The 21,062-nt window shown below is 45.2% G+C and overlaps 1 long non-coding RNA gene across 1 annotated transcript in view; it reads left to right on the top strand.

The window, feature by feature from the left end:
* Positions 1 to 21,062, top strand: part of LOC145453911 (uncharacterized) — a 131,321-nt gene that overhangs the window by 98,427 nt on the left and 11,832 nt on the right. The window lies entirely within an intron of this gene.

Here is a 21,062-nt window from a genome sequence, read left to right as displayed (position 1 = left end):
TCTTCGCACCAATAGCTTTGTAACGGTTATTTCTATCATTAAACAAAACGGGCTATACGCGAGAGTTGGATGTGCTATAGAACACGTTATGTTCGCACATTTAGGGCAACATATTTCAAAGAACCACCATACCCTCGCATAGAGCTGGTAGTCTGTCCGTTGTTCGGATCTCTCACGAATCCACGTTTGCAAATGATTTGACTCAATGATCTGCCGTGATTGTTGAACAAATGAACTCCAATGTGCATTTTGGTATTGTAATATATTTATTTGTTATCAATGTTCAAGCTGAGATATATGTTTAATTCCAAGACTACTTGTTCTTTCGTTTAGTTGAACTATTTCCCTGGAATCATCTTTCCGCACAGCGGGCTACAACACCCGCACAATATACTTTGAAAGCTCATTGATCATGGGGTAATATTTCTTTCTTGGTCGATGTGGATGCTACATTCACATTAAACGCAATGGTGGCGATGATAAAACTATCACGCAGAGCTGGCAAATATTGGATACAACAACGAAATCGAAATATACGTGCTTCCCGTCGTCATGAACAACCTAACCACACCCCACTGGGCACCGTACCTTCATTCAACATTTGCAACCTTAGTGCGGGGATGTCTGACTCTATTTCTGTAGTTGGCCATATTTAAGCATTCTGATCGCATGCGAGCCGGAACGGGGTAAATATCACCACAGCAGAATATCAAAAATACGAATTTATTCGCTCACAGCTAAGTGTCCGCTATCGAATTATGATTATTTATTGTTGTTTGGTGATATACTGTGACTGTGAGTCTCCGTCTGGGTGCAATGTGATTGAAATAATTAGGCTAATGTGGTTTATGGTAGTCGTGGTATTTGACGAATAACAAGGACCATTTACACCAGGCCGCTTCTTTTTGAATCCGTAGCTGTCGACTTGTAGCACTGGCCAGGCCACTTCTATAGGCTTTTCTAAGACAGCGCTTACGTGGACCAGATGGCGAGGAGAAGCCTGGAAAAACATTCAACACTTAGGTAAGAATTCCGGAGTCGACCTCGGTCGGACTAGAGCCCACAACCCATCGGTGTTGCGGTGTGGAGTATACCACTACGCTATCTCACCACCTTCAATTAGGCTGATATGACGACAAAACAGTGCAGGCATATCGAAACTGAACTATATATCTGAGCTGCTCAATATTCGATGATAAAACGAAAATGGATTTAGTAGTTGTTCAGGCTTCCTTATTGAAAGATGTCTTACGGAAGATTTTAATTCATTAACATTATTCTTTTGCAACTCCAACTCTGGTGTTAATTGGTGGGAGGGTATTCGAGTTGTTGTTGTTTGTGATAGCCTATTCATGGTATTTGTCGACTACTATGGTCATTTACACCAGGCCGATATTTCTTATATTTTAACGTATCTGCCGGCGTGAAGCCCAGCCCCATTCTAAGCTTTCTGTAAGACACCCACGCGGATGAGATGGCGAGGAGGAGACTAGATAAACCGCCAACATTTAGGTAGGAATTATGGAGTCGAACTCGGTCTGACTCCGACCCACAGCCCATCGGTGTTGTAGCTAAGGATTATACCACTACGCTATCTCGCCACAATGTATTCGTTTAATTGCTATGTAAAGTCGTTTCAATTTGCTGATAATGATCGAGCTAATCCTGGCCGCCAAGACGAACAGGTTCAGCATTATTATCAGTAATGCAAGCTCTTCCTCCCAGGGTTGTAACCAAGTAATAAAGCTCCGAGTCACAAGTCAATCTCACTTTTATAGTTTTGACTCGAGTCAAGTCGAGTCATTTTCAATTCATCACCGAGTCAAGTCCGAGTCCAAGTCATCGAGCAAAGGTTCAAGTCCGAGTAATGGTATTAAGACTCGAGTCCGAGTCCAAGTCATTTTGTTGACTGCTCAGTTTCCAGTTGAAGTCTTGTTAAACCCACTTTTTTAACTCTATTTGGTGATATCGATGGTTCGCATTTATAGAAGACTAATTTTCCTCCCTTTTAACAGTTTCTGGTCGCATTTTCAAGTACCAGTAACAATAGACGAAATCCCAATAGGGTGGTTACTTTACTCGTTCTTTGAAATTACAATGAAATGTCGGTCTTGGCCGTCTGAGTCTCGAGTCATATGACTTGGTTCGAGTCAATCGTAATGACTCGAGTCCAAGTCGAGTCAATACGCAGATTGACTCGAGTCGAGTCGATTCATTTCCGTATTTTGAGAAAATGACTCGAGTCAAGTCGAGTCATCATAAAATCGTGACTCGAGTCTGACTCGAGTCGAGTCATGACTCGAGTCATTACAACCCTGCTTCCTCCCTTCCTGTATTAATAGGCTCTAGTTTCCTGTTCATGTGGTCTTTTTTCAATTACATTTAACCTACATTTTATTGGTTAACTCTGAACGTAACCACTGACCACTGACCACTGACGTGCCCTACGGTGAGTAATTATGAAGTTTTCAAACTTTTTGAAACTTCAGACCGTTTCGAGTTTTCTGTATATAGGACGTAGCCCTGGTAAGATAATGTCATATATGAAGCTGTTCGTCGCAGTTTAAACATATAGCCTCAATGGTTCAAAGCAGGCGTTCATCATGACTCGCCGCCGGGTACGAAAATGGTACAACAAAATACATTAAAATTATCTTTTAACATCCGACGTGAATGTCGGTAAAACACAATTAAGTAAGTATATAGTGTATGAAAACTAGTCCTATTTGTGCTATGAAGCATTCAGCTGTATCGATGCTGTGTTTTCAATATTCTTCACATTATAATAGACAGTCCATGGTGACAAATTCTTTGGTCCCCCTTCCATCCTGTTTCTTCAATTCTGTAGTCCTGTCCCACTCTGAGGACGAATTTTTGAGATGAGCGAGATTCTATCCGAAAAACTACGATAAATAATAATCACATATACGAGAACCTATTTCTAGTAAACTACAAAACCTGTAAATATCATGCGTTACGGGTCCTGGCTATATATTAAATATTGCAATAAAAGAAACATGACAGTAAAGTCTAAATTATAAACCTAATAAATGTTTGTATTGATGGCCACTGGCGTGTGATTAGTAGATACAACAACCGTGATCATCACTAGCCCCATTAGCGATTCTGACCACATCAAAATAGTACGAATCCCACAACGATCTGACTCCGGACCTATTAGACAATCTATGAATCTGGCTTGGGCAAAAAATGAAGAAAAAAATCTGGCCGGATATCCAGTTTAGTCCCGGTCAATGTCTCACTCTTATAGACACCATACTAATGATTTGCAAGAGTACAAAATATCGATAGTTCCGCTGATGCTCGAACCAGGGCTTTGGAGCCGAAGCCGGAGTAAGAAGCCGGAGCCCTGGAGCCATGCATTTTCAGCGGAACCGGCGCCCTACTTAGAAATAAATAACAAATAAATTGAGCGTAAACGAAGTGATTAGAACTTACAGCGTACGTTGTTAACTAGCCGGAAGACATTATCACAGCTAAGTATCCATCTATGTTCTGTAGACTGGTCATTGGCGCCCGGTGCTTAATTTATCCAAACCTTTTTTATGATTTAAATTGAATTCGATATTCGGTCCTGGATTTAAAATCAATGGCGATTGCAATGACTTAATCATACCTCGTACTTCGAAAATACAACTTGACTTGAATTCTGACTTGACTCGACTTGACTCGAGTCACTTCCAAAAATCGAGTGACTTGACTTGACTCGAGGCAAAAGGAGCAATGTCTCGAGATTACTTGTGACTCGAAGGTAGTGACTTGATCCCAACACTGACCGGATCCAGATCTTGAGCCGGTTGTTTGAAAAGTAGCTGCGGCTTCGATGTATTTATTAAAATGCTATGCTACTACAAAGGTTTGAATTCACATAATTTTACAGTTATCGTTGGCAAAATCAGGAATTGTTGCCTTGTTGGCACCGCCTATTCTAACTAACCATGTTCAATGTTCATGTGAAGGCACCAAACCTGGGTAGGTCGCGCTTACTTCGTAATTACTGTATTATGGATCTTTGTCAAAGCCGCAATTTCGTCATCACCACAACACCGATGGCCAATTGTGTGGTTCGAAAAATAATGATCACCATGTATGTCACAAAGCCGGATTTATGCTTATGTGAGCTGAGCAATTTAAATAATTAGTAATGAGAAGAATAGCCTATATAAGCGACGCCAGAGGACAGAAACGTAACCTTGTTGCACATGTTGATATCGAAACCGCACGCCGAGAAAAACCGTCTCCTGAATTGTTGTTTGTAATTCGAGTTTGAATGAAATTGTGAATGTCACATTGTCACATCCACAACAGTTCATTTCGCGCCGAAGATCACGAACTCACGAACACAATGGCTATTTGAAAACTGCGTTTTGAAATGGGCGTCGCGATGTCTGCTATGCTCTTAGATTCAACGTATCGCACAATTCAAGATTTCGATTAGTATACAACGCCAGGGGGTGGGAATCATTAGTCGTTTCAGTGGCGTGGGTTCGAATCCCATCGATGCCACCACGCCAGGATACACTCCAGCCTGCACTCCCTGTTGCGAGACTTCCGGTGGTGGGCCTATAAGTATGTAACTTCCGCTTCTGGGGGCTCCGCCACCCAGAACCCCTTTCGCATCTATTGGTACCAACTTAACATTAGTGCGCGATGTGGAACGGGATTACGGGATTTGTATATCACACTATAACACGGCTTTGAAGCATGCCGGAATGTTGAATTGCTCGCGCTCCTGAGTCTTCTTCTATCATACATAATCAAATTATAAAAGAAGTAAACCAGTCAACTATAGCTCATATGTCTCCATGTTGTAGATGTATGGCTTGTAGCGTGAAATAATAAAATAGTGATATAACCGCTGCAGGCTAAATAGACCCACACTAATCTGGAAAGCTATCGGCTGACATTAGTGATGAGCCAGCACACTACGTCAAGTTTTGAGCCATGCGCTGGATTAGGTCGTATCTATTATTGCATGGTTTCAGCGATAAACTACATCAAAACTAAGTAGGGGAGATGTGGTACCGATGGATCAAAAATTGCTAAATGATCTGTAGCCCTCAAATCTTCAGCCGAGAATAGCAGATCTTTTGCTGTCTCAACACTTCGATACAAGCCCTACCTATCGCGGACATTTACATGAATATCCGCCTTTTCAAAAATTATTTATAAACGTTTAAAGTTTGTTGCTTGAACGTGTCATCGGTCCCCACCCGGTGGGTCCAAAGGCACACGACCATGGGACCTATGAGACATACGCGCAAAAACTCAAATTTGTTAACTTGTTTTGTTGTGTACTATAAGCTAAAGCTACAGCAAGCCAATGAAGAATGTTTCATCGCGACCTTCAAAAATTAAATTGATTATATCAACTCAAATGATGGCATAAAATCATGTTTTGATTTACGCCTAAACTTACAAAATTAATGCGACATACATATTACCCGCAAATCGACATTTTGACTTTCAAATACCTCGTAATAGCGATAAAAGACCACAGGTAACTATGATGTACAGCCTATATATATGTAGGCGAGTTTCTGTTCTTAAGTGATTAGTTGGTCCATCTATTTTGTTGATTTGGCTATGGTACCATAGGTCCCCCACCCCATAAATATTGTAATTGACTTGAAAATAGTCCACTCAAGGATGGTATTGATTCCAAAAATATGTGCCATTGTATACCCTGATACAAGCCCTATACTTCACATCAAAAATTATGGCGGGTTTGTTAGTCTGAAAGGTGATATAGAAAAATGCAAATGTCGATCCAAATTTACTTTACACCCCCTAAAACGTAAATCATTCGTCACAGATCCCATAACTCACGCAGGTAGAATTTTTTTGCATGTGAGGAAAGATTCTGTCAGCATGTAATTGTAGACAAATTCACGGAGTGTAATCATGGAATTATCATGGAAAATTTTTCAAGTATTTTCGGTCCCAGTGATCCATCGGTACCACATCTCCCCTACCTCTATCATATGCAGAGACCTGGTGATTCGATTTATTGGATATGGGACTTGTCTAACAAATGAGGAGATTTGATGTTTGACCAAAGAGGGGGCCCCGGGCGACCGCCCACTTCTTCCAACCCAAAAGCCACCACTGCACTCAACCAACATCCTCAACAAGACAGGACAAATTATTAGAAAAGAGGACATTTCGGCGTCCTCCGAGGATACTTTCAAAAAATTCAAAAAGAGGACGTATGTTGCACCACGAAACGATGTCGACACAAGACAAACATTTGTTACGGAAGAGACGTCCTAACAGCACGAGTAGTCGGTATATAAAAGGCAACTACATTAACGGCGCAATCAGAGAATCAAGCATTAGCCTACCAATTAACATGAGCCGAGGTTCGGTTCCAGTAAAATAGAAGCAATACTGGCGCATAGGATTCGCGAGTGACAGTAACTTAAATTTGACGATTTTGAAGAGAGGGGGTCCGAGCCCCTAAACCCGAGGACGGCATTGTCTTTATCTCTCAAAGACATGTTCATTCTGCCACCAGAAGAATTCTTTTGGCCGTGATGAAAATGTACCAACAAGTCGCTGCAATATTACTCAATTCAATACAAAAATAAATATTTGGCAAATCGTCATAGCTTACACAACAAAGAGCCATATATGGCTCGCGAGCGATAGGTTCCTGACCACTGCCCTATGGTGTACGATACTCCCGGTTGAAGAGACCTGGTCTGTCCTATATGGGCACTAGACAGAAAGCAAGACTCGAACAACATTGCATCACCGATATCCGCTTCTAATTGGTAGTAACTATGAATATATAGAAACATTTGGAACACATATACTATTCACCTGATTTCCCGGAACATGTGCAACACGTCCCATTTCATGTTTCCCCATGAAATAATCGATTTCTTTCATGTGTAACACTAACATGAATCCCTTTTTTTCTTTTAATTTATTCTCTCGTATTAAGTGCACGCCTACTTATTCAGCATTTCTTTCTATGACGCGTTTTAGGTTTTGTCCAACTGAATACCCCGTGCATCCAATCCCTGAAAGTTCAACACAACTTTTTCGTGAGCACAAGAACGACCACCCCGCGCTATTTTCAATCCCCCATTTGCAATAGTTTCCCCGGAATTGGCCCTTCACAAAGCACAACATCGGGATTAGGAGACTGAAGAAGTTCGAGACCCTCAGCCTGCAGGTCCACCGCATTCATGCTGATGACAGTTTTCCGGCCTCGCGTCTTTGTCGTTTTCGTTTTACTAAGGTGGACGAATTTCCGCTTCATCCTTTCGATCCCTTCCTTCAGTAGGGCTTTTGCGTTTGATTCGGTCGTCACATGATACAGTATTCCGTCACCTCTATACTCTTTATACGGGGGAGGTGACCCTTTTGTATGACCATGTGCGGCGGCCAAACCACGATGGACAGCTACGGCTCTGTCGCACCTTTCCATGACAGACTTGACATCCGTGATACTTATTCTCTTCCCCAATTTCTGCGTTAATATTTCGGAGATACTTTCCCAAGGGTGGTACCCGTCAACCGACTGGTTGCAATGTTCATGACGACAATGAAACATCAACATTCGCTGTATCTTCTCCTCTAGCTGCCCTTTCAAAGGATGCGGGAGTTCCTTTTTTCTTGGTATCGTGGCCCAAACATGCGGATCGTCATCCCCCGCGGCCATTTCCATCCAATAAGATCGGGACAACCCATCTGACGTAAATACTTGTAACGTACTTAAATGGATTACCTCCTTTATTTGGAATCCGGAAAGATGATTGAGCCACCTTTGAATTAGAGGTTTTGGGCTCGGGTTTTTAGCTGTATCCGCCATTCTTTTGAGGAGCCCAAACACGCCCGTGTTATCAGTAATTATAGTAAAGGGTAAGGCGCGCAACATCGACTGCCACTTTTCCACCGAATCTTTTAGGGCTTTCAGTTCTTTTGTGCACGGATCATAAGCTCTCGCAGCTGGAGTTACCCACTTCTGACTATAGTAGGCGATCGGGTACACATTTTTGAAAGGGGGTTTACCTCCAATTTCCGTCTGAAAAATTATGGAGCCAAACCCTACATCTGAAGCATCGGTTTCCACAAAAATAGGAAGTACTGGATCCAAATGATATAATACACGGGTACTGTCGAGGGCGGCTTGCGCAACCTTGTAGTCACGCAGCAATTCTTCGTTCCATAGCACTGGCGTCATTCTTCCCTGAGTTGCCGGAACTTTCCCCGTTAGCGCATCAAATTTGGCTAGCTTCAGGCTTAACTCAGGGATATGCTCAGAGATGTAGCGGAGAGCCCCAATCCATCCCCGCAATTCATATATGTTCCGGGGTGGCGAGAGTTCTCGGAGGGCCCTTATCCTTTCGGGTTGTACTTCTATTTCTTTGCCCGTCAGTGTCGCACCCAGTAAATTTACCTTCCGCTTTCCGATATAGCATTTATTGATGCTGACCGTCAATTTCATTTTTGCCAGTTGCTCAAAAACCAGTCGTAGGAGCAGTAAATGATCGTCTATCGTCTTTGTACTCAGGAAAATATCGTCTATGTAGGCCTCCATAGGCGTCGCATTCTCCTCATCCGACCGGTCATTTTGCTTCATGTGTTTGCGATACTTCTCCGTGACGGGTTTCACCAAGCATTCTTGCATGTTAGAGGTCCAAAGGGCAACCGCTGTCTTTAGCCCCATAACCATCTTACGCCATCTTACGTGCATTCCTTTAATGGCTATGCCTACATATTGTTTGGATCTTTCTGTGATATCCATGTGAAAGTAGGCTTTTTTCAAATCTAAGAGGGAAAGCACTCCTCTACCTTGGGCGAGTTGCTTTACATCCGGTACTAAGGGCGGAGGTACTTCTATTGACTTAATGGCCGCATTAAGGGGCTGGAGGTTTTGTACCACCCTCCATGCTTGCTTCCATCCGCCTTCCTGTTTTTGCCTCTCATTCATTTTTTGTGGAACAACAAAAATAGCTAGTTTCCACTCGGCGAACCCTTGCTCAATTATTCCCAAATCCAAGAAGTTGTCTACTGCCTCTTTTAAGGCCTTCGCCTGGCCCTCCCCCTTCAGATTATAAGGACCAGAAACGAAGGGTTTGGTGGAGGGGTCCTTGAGTTCGATATCACACTTATACTTCATGGCTTGAGGAGCTCGCAAGTGGCCACGCAGATCTTCTAGTTCCCTAGCGAAAGGTTCATAGACGCTTTTCCAGATTTCGTCGGCGATCAAGGTATTTTCTGGCGTAGTCAAGTCAGGGGGCTTATACGGCAATTTCGCTAGTTCGACTGATTGTGTGCACAGTAGCTCAAGTTCAGTTTTCACCTCGGGGTTGGTGCCCTCTTGTAGTACGTACGTGGTTACCGGACCGTTCATCCTTTTGTTTGGCTTATGCGGTAATCTGAGTTCTGGTGTTGGCGGAGAGAGAGCGAGGTCCTTTTCCGTCAGCGGGACTTCCCAACCTATTCGTGTTAACCTCTGATCTCGGCGCGTGCCCACGCCTAACGTCACGCCGCCGAAATTTTGATCCGACGGGGGCCCTTGTTCTGGAGAGACTTGCATCCTAAAATCCCCAGACTCCTCTTTAGTCACTTCTGGGCTATTATCCAGAAAGTGAGTAGTAGCTGCTTTGGAATTAATATTGAGCGAAGCAGGCGTAACGGCGGCTGCCGTGAGGTCATTCCACATCGGCGCCTCACGTTCATCTGCACACACAGTTTCGCCTACATCCTCGTGGTCTCCGTGATTACTTTGACCACAGTTCGCGTCAGCGGGGCTTCCACGCTCGGCACGAAATCGAGTGGTGTCAGCAGGCCTTCCTTGCTCGGCACCTAAAGAGTCTCTTTCATTTATTGTAACGCCAGCGGTATTCACCGTCCCAACGTTTGCGTCAGTGGCCCTTGCCACCTCGACGCTCTTTGCTACATCATTGGAGTATTTCTCAATTGCTTGCACTCCATTTGCGTCAGCGGGACTTCCTCGCTCGGCGCGATGTCGGTGGGTGTCAGCAGGCCTTCCGTGCTCGGCACCTAAAGAGTCTCTTTTTTTTGTTTTAACGTCAGTGGGTTTTACCGACTCAACGTTTGCGTCAGCGGCCCTTGCCGTCTCGACGCTCCCTTGTTCTGCAGCTTTCACCAACCCATCCTTGGTCACAGCTTTGCAAGGACTGTTCCCAATTCTGGTTCCATTTCTTTCGTCGCATAATTTCATACTATGTACTGTCGCCAATGACAATTCTTCATTAGCAGTGGATGGAGTTTTAAATTCAGTGTCTATACTTGGTAACTGTTGTACTTTGTCAATCCATTTCAACCCCACTATATTAAGAGGAACTCCTTTGCCAGTTGCAAATGGAACTTGCAACCCGTCAAGAGGTACTATTACCAGAGAGTCGACTCGGGACGAGCCTCCTATTCCGCGCAATTTCATATCAAGGGGCTGTCGTTCAGCCCAGCTTCTCGGATATTTATGTTTTACTACGCTTTTCATAATCAAATTGGGGATACTGCCAGTATCGGCTAGGAATTTAGTGTCTGTGTTTGTATCCACTAGGTATAAAAGTTGTCCACCGAATAATTCCATGAAATCCGGCTGTAGGGGGTTGTCCGGTGAATCAAGGAATGTAAATAAAGGTAACGAGGCATTATGTACAGTTTTAACGTGTTGGGGTAATATTGTCTCTGGGAGCTGATTTACCGGATCAATCAGCGCCCCCAACCGTTTTTTGATAAGCGTAAGCCTTGTTCTAATTCCTCCTCGGTCCAGTAAGAGGCGGCGTATTGGCGCGGCTCTCGACCGTATGAAGGCGCAATCCAATTTACTTGACCGTCATTTAGAATTGGATTCGCGGGTGGCCCCCTGGGACCCCATTGGCCCCTATCGTGCCAGTGGGTTCTATCTCTGTTTTTAGGTCTACTATCATAGTAGGCCTCACATAGATTCGTTCTTTCTGCCAACGGGGGAGAGCCATGGGATATGAGATACCGATCAAGGTCTGAAATCGTCAATAATCCATGGCTAGTAAGGAACGGACGCCAGTTGCGTTCAGCGGACTCCTTAAGGCGCGGTGGCACCGGTCGGACCCTCTTACGGATTATCCACCCCAATTCGCTATCTCTAGAAAGTACCTCATTGTTTAGCCAAAGGACAAACTTGGCAATGCAATTACGGGATTGGTGTCCGGGAGCCTTGCAATAATAACATACCGAAAGAGCCTGGCCCTGCGACGGATTCAAATACAAGCCTAAGGGGGCAAAGATATTAGCATTTCCAAGGAAATTGTACCTCTCACCTTGGCTATCCGCGATGTGACGAGCCTCCTGACTGTTGGACGGAGTGATTTGCGAGTTATCCGGCCCAACTCCAGAATCTTGTGTTCCTTCCACTCGCGGGCTTACTTGGCTCGAAGTTCCTGGTTGTTGACTGGATTGTGCTGGTCCTGAAATAGGTCCGAGCCGGAAATGGGGCTCGGCAGAACCGCCTTGTACATTCTGAGGTCGTTCCAGTCGTTTTCTAGTCGTTTGTACTCGCCTGCTAGGTCCGCTACCACTTGCGACGTTAATCAGGGGCCGGTTTAATCTTGTGTTGCGAATAGGATTCCGGCGCGGTTGTGGAACCTGCCCCGTATTCACAAGCGGTCGCAAGGGGACCATTCTAGGAGGTGGAGGAGGCGTTGCGTCGAATTCTGGAGGAGGATGTGATGATGGGGAGTTAGGCTGTGGAGAGACTCCCCGTTGTCCATCTACGTTAGAGTGGGTTGGATAACTGTGTACCACAGGCCCGGCGGGTTGTACATTGTAGATATGTACGGGTGGCATAGGTGACTCGTTCTGTTTCGTCCGTCTAGCTCTCGGAACCGTCGGGTTCGATTCCCGGTCATCTTGGAACTCCGAGTTCCAGAACAGTTGAAGTTCTTCCGCGACTTTACGCCAGGTGTTTTCTTCCCACCCCCGAATAATCAACCTGAGTGCTTCCGGCAGCTGCTGTCTCAAATTGCGGAAGAGGCGCAGTCCGTCCGGATTATCCAGAACTAGATCGTCCATGTCTATTTCTAGTTGTTTCAGGGCGCTGTTTAGTAGAGGAAGGGGTTCATCTTCCCAATGATAATTTCTTCGGAAATCGTTGATAATTCTTTCATTGTTCACAATTCCTTGCGGGTTGGAAAGTGATAGCGACCTCATAACGGATTCCCAGCTGGCGTTTCCCGAGTTTGTGTTGAAGAAGTTTCCAAGTTGGTCAGCTTGCTTGTAACGCCCAGCATTCTTCAATTTCTTCTGCATTGCATTCATCAATATTATATCGGCATCAGTGTTACCCTCCCCGTGGTGAATTCGTCTCATCGTGTTCTCCATCCATTTAAGGAGAGGCATGTCCCCCGGATCCATCATTAACTGTATCATTTCCTTCTCGGATTGAAATCTAGCAGGTGTAGTTAGCGTGGGGTTTACTATTACCTCCATCTGTCGTGACCGCGGATGACTTGGGCGACCATCCTCACTGTCATCTGGAGTAGATGCGAAACGCGGCCTACCAGGATATTCCGAGCCATTCGGCTGATAGAAAGCATCGTAATACCCAGGTCCACGTAGGATTTCTCCGGAAGCGCCGCTACCTCCATGGAGAGGTTTCTGAGTAGCTTCCCGGAGGGTGTCTCGGGTGGATTCCATTTGTCGTTCTAGATTTCGCAGTCGAGACGTCGTCGCCCTTTCAGAATCTTCTGACGGAGCCTCAGAGTCTCCTTGATCCTCCCTTTTCCCATAGAAAGTGACGTGTTTGGCGTCATTCGATGAGTATCTTGCCCGACTACTACGTGGCTCTACATCATCCAACTTGTTGCTGCCCCGCTGCTGATTCTTTGCATCTCGGGGTCCAGACACCAGTTCTCGGAATGTGGGGAGGTGTTCGCTGCCCAATTCGGAGTCCGTCTCACTTTCCATTCTCAATGGTTCACCTGCTGTTGCCCCCGTAGGTGTCCAATATGTCATGGGCGTGTTAGCAGCACCTTTGGCCTTCGTCGCCGGATGTATGTTCTCTCTTGTCTTGAAGTTCGGAGCCAACAGAGAACGGGCAACCGGTGTCGGTCGAGACGGGGCTCCAGTCTTCACGTCTGGGTGCGTAGGGTAGACTGCAGTTACTGTATGACAATCCAACCCCTTTTTCACGGTGAAGGTGGGCATAGGCTGACACTCCCTAACCACCTGGGTAGCCGGAGGATCATAGGCCGGAGGAGGCGCTGAGGGTACGACGGCCAGGGCGGGAGGAGGATGCGGTTTCTCTCCTACCGCCTGCATATGGGCTTTACCCAGCTCGAACTCAGTCTGCAAGATCTCATTTAATACGTCAGTGGAAACTTTTCCACTAACCTTGGAAGTGGCGTCGCATACCGCCTTCAGATCGGCTTGAGCACGGCGGACTTCCTTCTTAGCCTTTTCAAGACCCTTAACGGCCTCAGGCAAGGTCGTTTTGACTTCTTTTAGGACTCTTGTTTGATCGGCCACATCTTTAGCAAGTTTCCGCTCTTGTTCTCGCACATCCTCGTGGCGTTTTTGGGTTGATTTAAGCAGTCTGATGCCCTGCTGTAGTTCTGTCGACGCTTCCGTTGATTTTTTCTTTTTGAACAGCTTCATGATTCTGCGCATGGCAATAACAATAAATTGGATTTATAGGCTCGTAGTTGAGTTGTCGACAGCCTGATTTCCGCTGGAAACGGTCGGGTCGTCCAAAATAGATCGCTGTGTGGATGCGATCGAAGAGTTGTGGACGTTAATTTCAGACTCTAGGACTTTAGAGAACGAGTCTTCGGTGGCGATAAATCGACGTCCTTCAGATGCGTTTTGTGAGCCAGTCAGAACAGGGAAAGCTGTTGTAAGTCCGTTGTTAGGTCTTCCGTTTCCACTTGGAACTGTAGTTGGAGAAACCCCCGGTACTAAATGTAGATATATTGATGACAACGTGACGAACAAGGATATTACAGACGCAATCAGGGCCACGACCAATACCGTTTTAACGATGGTCGTCTTTGAACACATTGATAGGTCCACGTGCAGCACTGGAAGTAATAATCCCAGTGGTGCCTCCAGTACGTTTATAGTGCAGCTCCAGCAACGCTTGTTACTGCGAGAGTCCACACTTGGTTCGATTTTACTTCACAGTGTTGGTTTTCCTTGTGTTCGAAGGGTCGGCGGCATGATCGTCGTTGCAGGCCCCAATTGTACCTTCGTACTATAAATTAATCCTACCTGAGATTCTTTGGCGGCGGCTTGTTCAGATCTGACGCTCAAGGCCTCCATAATCTGGTTTTTACTTACTGGGTCAGGCGTGGCCATTTTGTTTTCGGTCGCATGCATGCCATGCGTAAATGCTGTGAATAAAACTGACCGAGTTAATCCATCGTATACTGCCGGATCCGTTTCAGCGTTAGCAGTCGATATTTTTTGTTGAGTAACTGGCGAAGCCGGCATAGTCGTTAATTCGTGCCACGTTGAAATTAGCGGTGTCACTGTGCTGGTAGCAATATCTGCAATCGGTTCATCTGTGGTGCTACCCGAAACGGTTGTCGGCCGACTTCTTGTCGTTGTAACAAAATCAATCGTAGTTCTGGGCTCAGGAGTACTTACGACACCGACGATCGACCGAGAGTCAATCGTCACTTGATTTAATGAAGATACTTCAATAGGAACTGCTGGCAGTCTGGCCTTAACTTCCGGTAGGTCCAAGGGAACAATTCCCTGATGGGTTGTTGCTTCAAGATCGGCAAGTGGACCCCGATTCGTTGCTAGCGGTGTTCCGGTATTGCTTTCAGTTGAAGCGTTTGGTTCAGTATCCGGAATATCTCTTGATTCATGTACTGTAGTGAGGCCACTGATTATCAAGGCAGTGGTGGAGTCTTTCAGATTTCTTGAAAAAATAGAAGATAAACCCGCACCCGTTGAAGTATTTGTCAATGCACTATGGCTCGTTGACCTTGAACTGTTATTCTCCACCCGAGCATATGGTCTAAAATTCAACATGCCATCACATATCGTAGCCAAATAAACCCATTTGTGATGAAACAGGTTTAGGTCATTCAATTCTGCATTTCTTAGCTCTAGGGTTGCCATATACTTTAGAAACTGTAGGTTCACCTCATTAACAAGGCGCGTAGCTTTTATGGAACGACGTGTATGCTCTAGCTCACGTTTTAAACTCGCAAGTTCTTCTGGCGATATCGATCGTCCCGTCCTAGTCATAGTCAATCCAGTCGTGGTTATGCGGGTCATAGCCTGGGACAGTTGCCTAGTTGATTCATTCAAATAACGAGCTCCAAGACGAGAGAGCCAATCCTTAATTCCCTTGTTTTTCATTGATCCGGGCCCTCCTTGTGAAGCTGGTATTAGAAAAGTCTTCGAATCTTCGGGCTGTAAGCATAACGCTGTACCATTGGGAAATATTTTACTCGGACCCGATTCACCTGGCGGCAATATCGCATTCATTAGACCGTATCTGTAATCAGCGAAGACAGGCATATTTTCGATCAGGTCATAAATTACTCCCTTGAAAGCTAACGCTGTATTAATGTCACCCACGGGATTGTGACAATACCCTTTTAGCCTCTTCTTCAGGCATTGGGGACTATCATACAGCAGTGTTGGAAATGTTACCTGTCCACCAGCCAGCTCTCGCCCACGCATTTTAACCTTGCGGGCAAAATTTCCGTCTTGATACCGCCCATCGAAATTTACGTTTTCCTCGGTCATACTCGTTTCATTTCTGGCCTGCAGCCAGACTAAGTGTTCGTCCAATATAGGTGGGGCTTTGCCGACTGGCCATAAATTATAAGAAAATGTACCTCGCTCGCCCCCAGACAATTCTCCGACGCTTGGGTCTATCATCTGTATCACAAAATCGCGAGAGAAAATATTCTCAACCGGGTCCATCCCAGTAAACGTACAATTTATACAAAGTGTCGTGAATGGCTTTCTTCCGGGCAAAGTGCAGTGATTGAATCCTTTGTTCCCCAGTATATACCCCTTAGTCCCGCCAGTATAATATCGGCAGTCTGATATCACCGTCGCAAATCGGGTCAGCATATTAATAACTGTCACTTTATATACCGTCAACAAACGTGCTTGTCCAATAGGTAGATTTGGTGCATTTGTGTAGAATGTTTTGGCATAATAGGACAAGTGATTTGGGGGAGTATCCCGATCTGGAGAGTAGTTCCAGGTGTGAACCAGCTCGAGACTTTTATTGCGGCGATAGGTTATATTTTTCACAAGTGCGGCCACTTCCAGATCAGGCATTATTCTCGAAACCACCCTATCACAAGTACATTGTCGTTCAAAATCTCTAGTAATATTCCAATATCGAGTTTCATTATCGACAGGGCCCACTAACTTATATAATCTCTGCTTTGCAGCTTGCAGATAGCCGAAAACAGTAGATTGGGCATGTATTGGGAATATTCGTTGTGCCGTGTCCGTTCCAGGCCAGTCTTGCGCCAATAAAAATAGCTGATCGAGTGGGACGCTGCGCCAATCGGTGTTATTCTGAATTATAATTCCGGTAATATTAAATTCTTCTCTTGTACCCACTTTCATGTCCAACAAAGACAGTAAATTCCCATGAACTGTGTGTTTTCGAAGTATAAGGAGTTGTAGTATTCTTAAGACCGCAGCCAAAATTTTCCCCGCCTCCACTCGTACAATCATGTTCCTAATATTTAGATACTACCTCTGAAGGGGAAATTCATAAAATAGTTAGACTTGGTAAATATTACCGGTTTGCTTTGCTCGGGAGTAACCCTGTAGATTTACCGACGTTTTATATATCTTGACCTCTTATCGCGAGTGGTTGTGGACGATGCTATATACATTGTTAATTGAGTTTCAGTGTTCCGCTGTCGTACTTTAGACCTTATTTTGGGACAACATACACTGTGGTACCTTACAATACAATATAGCGCAATCGCCGCTCCCAGAATTAATCCAAGGGGGAGCAGAATCGTACCCAGGCCTGCGAAAATACCGTTCAGGCCACTTCCGAAAATCCCAGAAATTGAACTAATCCCTGATTCTAGTAGATTTCCGGCACTGCTCCCAACGCTTTCCAAAAGGGTGCTGGCTCCGCGAGCCATTTGATCCACTGTTTCGCCAAAGTTTTCCATGAACGCGGCCCCCCCAGCGAAGTCGAAGGGTCCTACTGTGATATTCTCATAACGCCAGTCCGAAACATTTATATACACACTCTTATTCAGATCCTCTCTCCATACCTGCAGACCGAGATCCACATGTTGTTGGGCCTGAGTCAAACCTAGACGATTTGTACGAAGTGTCTTGCCGATGTCATCTGTTTCGTTGATATAAGCTTCACTGTAAGTCGTTAATTGCTGAGCGTGTTCTTTTACTCGTAATGTTCCTTGCCGGATTTCCGCAAGGTATATCTTGCTCGAGTCAAATATTGATTTACCAGTTAAATTGGTCAATTCTCTCAAGACCAACCGATCGATGGCTAATTCGGCTTCGCTCATTTCTTTAAGGTTTTGGAAGGAGGCCAGAGAGACGGTGGCTTGCCTTACTATCATTTGTCGGTTTCTTTCAATATATTTCTCCATCATTACAAGCCGTTTATCTGTTAGTGATGCTCTTATTTCCATGCTGGCGACCGCTTGATCGAGCTTTTGTTGTTGTGCTCTTTGTAGTCGTGAGAGCTCGTTAATTTTCCTCCCTAGTGCCGCGGATTTCGCCGTGGCTTGTGTCATTCTGTCGTTAATTTGACTGCTAAGATTTTCTGTTTCTTCGTGCAATTGAGACGACACAGTTGCAACAACAGCTATTACCGACACGACAGCAAAAATAAGGCATAACAGTCCGAACAGAAACCTCTTACGCCTTCGACGTGCTCCTTTTTTAGCAGTATTTCCCGATAGGCCTCCACCCTTAATTTCTATTGGGCCCCCTGGGAAACGGGGTCGGTTTCGCTCGGGATCGAAATGAACATGGTCCCAAAAAGCAGACTTCAGTTCCGGTCCACCGACGGCGTCGGAACAAGTAGCCTGGTTAGTCGCCACTCTATCGCGACATGCTTCATCCGAGTCAGTGAAAGAGGGAAAGGTTCTCCATACAGGCATGGTGTCATAGGGTGCATCAGGCCTGGATGGAATGCCATCGAAAAGATTATTCCACCGTGCGCCGCGATTATCCACACCCCTTAGGTTTGTAAACGATGCCTGTATCCATTTAATTCGGTGAGGAAAATTTGTAGCAGGTAAGTCGCCCCATTCAGAGGTGTTCGTTGTTGGCCAGAAGTTGCAAGAGAGGGCCCTCCTGGCGTAAACAAAGAAAGACTCACCAGTTTTCTGCCAGGGGCGCATGTTCCATCGATGTTCGTAAAAATCTTGATTGATCCATCCCGCCGTAGCCCGGCATGGCAACAGCGGTCGATATATGTTTTCCCAGTCCTTCACTTCAATCTCTTCCACTTCCTGGATGACTATGTCCGCCTTATTTGGTTCAAGAGCCGAGAGTACTCCTTTTACGTCACACCTCGTACAGATTCCTCTCGTAACTCCCCTTTTCACCCGGTGCCAACATTGTGTAAAACTACCGGCACTAGCATTGTATTTATTTAATATGGCCATTTCTGTGGCGTTCCAATCCCCGATACGTTCTTGGTGGCACGATGCTTCTACCGCTGAATAACTTGCAAACAACCGCAAAAGGACCAATTTAAGCTTGGTCATCGCAAGCATCGTATCGTTTGTACCAAAGCTCTTGTATAATTCTGTGCTCGCATTCCAGAACCACATTATCCTGGTAAATCCTATCGGGCGTATGAACGTATTTGTCTGGTTCAGAACTGCATAGGAAAGATTAGGTGAGATTCGACCCAGCTGTCGTTGACAGAGGCAGGTGCGTTCAAATTCTTGAACGCTTGACCAGTACTTCCCACGCGGAAACGCCATTTGTTGTAAAGAAACACGCTCGGCCACTACGTAACCAAACGACTTGCTGTAGAACAAATCAGGCCTCCTGTACACATGACGTTTTCCTGTCTTATTGAAAACGCTCATCACATGGTAATTTTCCCACTGGGTCTCATTAAGTAAGACCCATTCATCAGGCAGTGAACCCCGCAGTTCTCCCAGAGTGCCGTCGGTAAAGGTCCGCGCCCTGCTTGCTATAGAATTTGTGGGTCCCGGCACGAGGTCCGCCGCCTGAGACAACAAGCAATTAGGTGAACAACTGATACCAATAACGACAGGCAGAATATAAATAACGTAGTCCATTCTGGAGGGATCGGACTGCTTTTCCAACGCATAAGCTTTATATATATATATATTTTATGCTTTAATTATTGTCTGCAAAATAGAAAATACAAATTGTCCGGTTTGTCGGTAAATTCTTCCCTTGTTGCAAGACGCGTCTATTGGTTCTACTGGGGTTATCCTTGTATATTTTGGAATCTGGTCACTAGGGTCCTTACTATTTTATCAGGGGTCAAGAGTAGACGTGATTCCAGAACGTGGCTTTTAAATGGGCCCAAAATGGCACCCTGACAATTTTTACTCCTGTTGCGATTGGGCAAGATCGTTCTGGTCAAAGCAGTACCGCGGATCGCTCCTAATAGTCTGTAAAAGTGCCAAAAATCGATCTTCTCGGTGAAACTTTCGTTTCCAAATGTATGCCCCCACATAGTCAGCCAAAAGATGACGGGCCAGGCCTTTATTTCGATGCAAATGATAACGCATAGCCGACCAAACTGCTTCCACAGCGTTGCTGCACGCATAAGGGGGATTAGGGTCTTTAAAGTGTTCCGTATGGTTGACGTAGTGGTGTTTGTAGTTCTGTCCCCAATTCTCGAGACCTTGATAGGACGGATATGAATCAGTCACTATGATTGAACCTGGAGCGATGTTGTCCACTATCAATTTTCGAAAAGCGGCAGCAGTACGATCCGCTGTAATTTCAATAAAAACCCTCCCCGTTTCCTTTTCTATACCGCCAAAGGCCCATACGGCTTTCTCCGCAGGCCGAACCCCGGGCACAGCGGCACGTTTCTTGGCCAGATGTGCTTCATCCACTATCACTTCTTTATCTTTGCCACCTAATTTCCGTTTACCTCTTTGCACCTCCGCGGCACAGACTTTCCGCAGGCGATTGCACCATAGTACAGTTGATCGACTGCTAATATTAGCCTCATGTGATATCTGGGCTTGCAACGCATCATGTGCCCAGAAATAACACAAAATAATTAACGTTGGTAAATCTAGTTTGCTTTTGGTGAATATAGAATGCGTTCTTATCGCTAACGTAGTATTACAGGGAGTACATCTCCAACGAAACCCGTCATCTTGTACGGTGGTCTGTTCTTCTTTCATCGCACGCGAGCATTTTCGGCACCTCATCCTCTCTACCAATAGTCCGTGCTCTCTCATGAACAATATACAATTCCGTACGCTATGAAGAGCTCCCGAGTCCACCAGCTTCAAAATGTTGTAATTTCCTCTCACCAAATCTGTGTAAATAAATTTGCAGGGTATGCGCAGTTATTCCATGCAGATGATTATCGCCCCTTGTGAGGAGAGGTAGGTGATTATCTCCTTCATGATTGGTCAAAACTCAAAGTCGCCCCATATAAACTTCTTTGGACAGCGCACCTTCTCTCCTATTCCGGGCTTTAAATTCATCTGATCCGTATATAGTGCAAACACACTTTATGCCCGGCCAAATTCCATCCTATGTGAAACACAAATCAACACACACTGCAACACCGCACTCATCAAAACCCGTGTTCCCCACTCATACCGGATTCATTCCTGGCGTTTACTATATTAGACCCAAACATTTCATCTGCAAAATGCAACTCGCAAATCACGCGGACTCCAGTTTCAGAATGAACCTGTCATCAAGTAAACAACGCTATAGACTTCGATTTCTACTTCACGGAGCTCGATGGTATGGCGATGCCAGAATATCAAGATTTGAGGGGGAAATAGACATAGAGTACGCTATTTTGCTGATATAAGGAGCAATAAGTTGATTTGATAATATTGCGATTTCATTCATGGAAG

This window comes from Botryllus schlosseri, chromosome 13 (genome assembly GCF_051294905.1).
Source record: "Botryllus schlosseri isolate E-star chromosome 13, Bs_hap1, whole genome shotgun sequence".
Taxonomy (NCBI): domain Eukaryota; kingdom Metazoa; phylum Chordata; class Ascidiacea; order Stolidobranchia; family Styelidae; genus Botryllus; species Botryllus schlosseri.
The sequence above is the reverse complement of the archived record's forward strand: the minus strand, read 5'-3'. Positions and strand labels throughout refer to the sequence as shown.